The following is a 6,000-nucleotide window of genomic DNA, read 5'->3' as shown; positions in this document are numbered from 1 at the left end:
TGGTCAGATCCCACTCTTCTACTAAATCCCCCAAGTAAGATGCTTACTGCAATCGATGAACCAAATTTAAATCCCAGGGAGATCATAAGGAATTTGTAGTGGATGTCTTTGAGATTAAGATTTAGGCAAGCCAGGCTGTAAAATGAATTTTGGTTATTTTGTCACTTCTGCTATGACCATGGCTGCTGTTTTACTCTCAATATCAATGCTATCAATACTTAGTTCACTGAAATTTTTCACATTTTTCACAATGCATACATGGTGAGAGTGCATCTCCCCTTATGAACTCCAAATGCTGGATGAAATAAGGTAGGCAGATTTTTTTCTTCACATCATTATCTGCAAAATAATGGAAAATGGCTGACATTTCCAACCTTTCTATCGATCAGAAGCTGTTTAGTGCTACAAAGACTATGTTTCGTCCAGATTATGGCTTCCATCAAGATATTAAGAAATTTCATTTCACAGTTTATAGAACATGAATAACCCTTTTTGCTGTGGCAATTTTCAGAGAAAAAATGGGTAGGACTCTTATTTTAAATGAAAAAAAAATGTGTGAAGCAGTTTCTAACCTTATTAGTAAAATGTTACAAGAAATCCATGCAGGTGAATGCAACTTCCATATTATTTCTTTGTTATTATCTTTTTGTCCACATTCCACAACTTGCTCTAGTTCTTACAATATGAGGAAGTTTTAATGTGAAGTCATGTGAAGGTGCTTATATGACCTGATAGATTTTCCAGGGACAAACCTTACCTCCAGGCACAAGAAAACTCTTTTGAAAGATGCCAAAAATCCTTTCTGACAAAATACACATATTTTAATTAGCCTTGTTATTCTCAGCATGGTCATCTATTTATAAATTACCATATGGAACCAATAGATATTGCAAGTGTTCACAGCACATGCTATCCTATGTAATATATACAATAAAATGTAAATTACTTAGAATTAAACTATATGAATTATCTTTATAGCCAACTAGAGTCATAGTCCATTGGGCAACTGCTGATATTTTTCATCTGTTAATGAGGTTTAGCTGGGCCAATGCTATTAAATGAGGGAGAAGTTCGGAAAGTAGATGAATATAAAAAGTTAAGCGGTTGGTTTGGCTCAGCTGTTGATGAAACATTATCTCCAGATAGTCTGAAGTTATTTCATAATTTAATAGCACACTGACTAAAACTGAGTGGTGAATTTGATGCTTAAAAGTGTTTTTAAAAACACCGCTTCTATTTAGGGCCAAATAAACTGCCGTGTCATGCATACACTCATGCACTTACCTGCTTCTCCGGGGGTGGGGAGGGGAAGACAAGCTGCTGGCAGGCAGAGCAGTCCCTGGGCTGTATGGGGGCTGGTGCTTCCCTCCGCGGCAGTGGTGGGCCCTCCCCCAGGTGGCACCCTCCTGCAGGCACCCAGCTTTGGCAGTCCTAAGGGGTACTGCAGTCATGGAGGGAAGGACCGAGGCCCCATGCAGCTCAGGCAGGCAGGCAGGCTCCAGGAAAAAAAAAAAGATCAGGCTCACTGCTTTTTTTTGTGGGGGGGGGGAGGGGAGGCGGAGCCTGCCTTCCTGGGCTGCTCCCAGGCTGCCTGCACGGGCTTGCTGCAGAGTCTCTGAGTTGCACGGAGGCCGGTGCTTCGCTCTGTGGCTGTTAGGGTAGCCACCTAAAACTCCTTAAAGGAGTTTGCTGTGCCTCAAATCATTTAAGGCGTATTATGCCACTGAATTTGCTTGAGCAGCTGGAATTACCACGCAGTACGCCGCCAACGCATGCAAACACCAACACCATTAAAGCAGTGCAAAAGCATTTAACTCACTTTAAAGTGTTGTGCACACATGCTCCTCATTTCAACTTTACATGGTCCAGTTCTCTGAGTATTTTAACTGCGAAGTTATTACGTAATAAGTTAGGCAGCCCCCCACTTCTTATATTTTAGAAGAAAACAATGAGCGAGTTCCCTTAACTCAAAGGAACAACTGGAGATGTCCATGAAGACATTCTGGGCTGATTCCACTGCACTTGGTCTTGGGCCCTTAGTCACCTGGGCCCTGAGAGCCTCAGTGACACACTCCCAGATTTGAAGTACACTAGGAGTTATGGGTGGGATATGCTTGGGCCCCTTTCTGCCAGGACCTGCTACCTAGACAGGCAATATAGGCAAGCTCTTTGGTGCCTAAAGTAAGGTGCAGGGAAGTTTCAGCCTGGGAATCCCAATCTCACATAGGTCCCTAACTCAAGTGGTGCCTAAATCTGGGGGAGACGGGATTTCAGATCCCTCTTTTTCATGTTTCCTATTGGCAGGCATAGGCAGTCCTCGATTCAACATGCTGCTTATTGTAGCTACCATCTGTAAGCACTTACTCTCTCCATGAATTGTATAGGACACTTAGGCTCCTAATTTGGGCCTGTGAAGTCCAATCAGAAGCCAGATACCAACGGGCCAGATCCACAAGACTCTTAACTCCCAATGTTTTCAGTGAGGGCTAGGCTTCTGAACAGGAGTTAGATATCCAAATATCGTCACAGGCCAGAATACTTTCCGCAGCTCAAAGAAACTCCACAGAACATGATCAACTTGTTACATGAGGCAATAAATAAACCATTTGCTAGGTTGGTAAAAGCTTTATTTACTTTCTCTCATCTTAGGTCTGTTGGCATGGGAGCAGAGCTGGCCTTAGGGATGGGTGATGTGGGCAACCACCCGGGGTGCCGTGGTCAGGGCACTGCCCCCCCCATGTGTGACCAGCTTGCATTCACAGAAGCACTGCCCTGCCCATCCCTACCCCACCCAGGTAGATCCCTGTCCCAGGCAGAAGTGGTAACCACCCCCCTCCGTCTCCAGCCACTGCTCAGGAGGAGTCGGGCTGGGCAGTTTGGGTGGCAGAAGCAGTGCCTGGCCCCTGCCCACCTGGTGTACTATTTCACTTTGCCTCCCTGCTGGATTGTGTCCTGCATCCCTACCTCCCTGCCTCTGCAGCAGAGCCACTGATGTGGGGGAGGGGGGCATTAGAGGGGGCTACCAAATATAAGTTTGACTAGAGTGCTATTTTCCCTAAGGCTGGCTATGCTTGGGAGAGTTCAGACTGCAGGATTAAAATATCAGCATGTAATAGCATGGATTAAGATACTCCATTTTGGCTAAAAAAATTGAAGAGAATTGTGAAATCTTTTTTGGCCACCTCTCCTATATGTGTATAAATTAGCAGAACTTTGCACTTATGTTCCAGGTAGAAGCTTAGCATAGATGTGTAGAGACTAACTTAATATAGAGTTATATCCTTTTGACATGGGTTCGATCTGGCTGACACAGCTGCACTATTATAGTCTACATGTGCACAATACAGCACAATGGTGAATGACTCTAAATTGTGATAAAACATTATTTAATGGAAATAGAGTTTGACAGTTGTTTTGGCAAATAATTTAACAACAGGAAAGTACTGTTTCAGGGGGAAGAAATTGTTCTAGTCAAATTTAGTGAAGCATTTTAGAGAAAAGGAAAAGTTGAGTTGGCTCTTTTCAACATTTCTTAAATGCTTCCCCCCCGCATTTTTCTATTTGGAAAATGATTTTTCCATTGTGAAAATTTCCAAATGTAATTAAAAAATGGTGAAAATATAAATTAAGTGAAATATTTCATGTTGAATGGAACATTTTAGTCAAGCCAAAACATTTGTTTTCTTTTTTTTTTTCTTTTGATGAAAAAGTTCTTTTTTTCTTGTGGTTGATCTGTAGAATTGAAAAATCAGTTATTTGCAGAGCTGCTGCTACCTGGGAAACAGAAATGCTTCAAAGCCTTCTTTTTTTCCTCGGAGCATCCTCCAAGTTTTTAGCTATGGAAAACTGAAATGTAGGCAAACAGGACCTGGCAGGTACAAAGAAATGTGCAGATTTTTCACATAGTTTTGATGGGAGAAACATGACTGTAGTATTTTAAGAGGCATCGTTTTTTACTGTCAACATGTTATGACTTTAGTTCACTGAACTGAATGCAGACATTTACACACAATTCAAGAGCATCTATTTTGCAACTTTTTCATCACTGGCCCTCCAGAATGTTTCTTTTGCACAAAAATGTTTTATTTGTTTGGATAGACCATGCTTAGGAAAAAGGAAAGAGTAACAGTCAGCTTAAACCAAAAACATACAGTTTACTTGCTGTCTTAGGGCCAGGCTGTGGTTTGGCTTTTACAGCCAGCTACTTGTACTTCTGTTCACAAGGATGGAAGGAAAGCAGGCTTCAAGGAGTCACTGTGTCCTTTTCCACTGCCTGTAGGTGATTAGGGAAGAAGTGGGGAAGGGCTAAAGTCTTGACATGCTCTCCTCCATGCAACATGTGCTGACTTGTCAGCTGATAAATGGTGTGTTGGGAAGGGACCTGGAGTGAAATTTTGTCTGCAGAAGTGAACTGATCTGTCTACTCAAAGCAGTAGCAAGGCTAGGATGGAAGTTACATATCCTAGGTTGCTCCAAGAGAAGTGCAGGAACATGGTGCTCCTTATTCCAAGCTGACCATTATTCCTATGTGGACCAGTCCTTGCATGCTGATTCTCTTTGCTCATTGAGTCTGGCTGGATAGAAAAGGGTCACCAAAAAATAATTTCAATTGTTTACAATATTATTAAGCGGCTTGACGGATGGTGAGGATCCCTGTCTGATGTAAAATTATTATTTTCCCATTTCTTATCCCTAAGAAAGTTTTCTATCTTTAAGAAGCACATGGGATGAGGAAAATAAGCCTTCTGGCACTACGTCACCATTTTACAGATGTTGTACCAGGTTTGTTAAAGTCAGCACCATTATATGCTATAACTGTCATGAAATAAAAGTATGCAAATTCAGCATCTTCTGCTTCTCTAAATTACAAGGGTTAGAAGGAAAGAGCCTTGCCTTTCTCTGAAACTGTATACCTCTGAGAACATATGCCAGAGCCCTAACACTTAACAGTTTTAGCCGTTAAGACTGAGATACAGTCGCACAGTCTGGAGTCAGAACTGGAAGAGTTTTGAGTCTGACAGTTTTATTGCTGGTTGTGGATCGTAACAATAGTACCAGAAGATTATCACTTTGTGTTGCAGCCTTGATTCTGCTATCAGGAAAACAGTAGTTTAAGTTTAAAAAATACTACCAAACATAAGCAACAGGGCAGAAATCATACAATAACCTAGATCTGAAATATGAGCATTGAAGTTTACAGATACATGGTCAAAGACAGAAAGGGTTGGAAGAGCTTAGGTTCTTTTGGTGATGGAGACCAAGCCACTGCTAGCAGGGGGGAAAAGGTAAAGAGGCAACCATATGAGAATTTTAGGAAGAGGGATCAATGGATGGGTATCATGGGGTAGAAGTGTATTACAAGTCATTTTGCTCTATCCAATTAACATTAGATGCAGCACTCAGCTTTTTTCCAGCATCGGATACAAATGTTAAATAGGGGTTGTTTCAAACACAAGAGTCCTGAATTTGCCATAAGGCAGGGGCGGGCAATTATTTCGGGCGGAGGGCCGCTTACTGAGTTTTGGCAAGCTGTTGAGGGCCACATGACAGGCAGCCAGGAGCAGATAAATATTAATTTTCTAAATTTTTTAGGGGCCCCCTGGACTGGATAGAATGGCCTGGCAGGCCACACCTGGCCCATGGGCTGCATTTTGCCCACCCCTGCCATAAGGGCTATATTGTTCGAGGTCAAATGCTTGGAGAGCAAAACATTATTTGAGGCCCAGTCTGTAGTAGGAACATATTGCCAGTGCATTTTTGTTGGTATGGCCATGACAGGGACACCTCAGTGACGGGAGCTAGCTTATGTAAATTCCTCAAACAATCTAGGTGGCCAAAACCACTTTTAGGCAGTATAAATGAGTGTATAGTAGGAAGGTTTCTTGTCAAGTATATTGGCTAAAGAAGGAAAATCATGTGACCAAGCCCATTTATCTGTTCAGTACAGTATATTTTCTAGTATTTAATCCAGTTTCCTTTAGATTTAGTGAGACCATTATG

This window comes from Crocodylus porosus, unplaced genomic scaffold (assembly GCF_001723895.1).
Source record: "Crocodylus porosus isolate Cpor-Errol unplaced genomic scaffold, CroPor_comp1, whole genome shotgun sequence".
In the NCBI taxonomy this organism is placed as follows: domain Eukaryota; kingdom Metazoa; phylum Chordata; order Crocodylia; family Crocodylidae; genus Crocodylus; species Crocodylus porosus.
Note: the sequence above shows the minus strand (reverse complement) of the source record.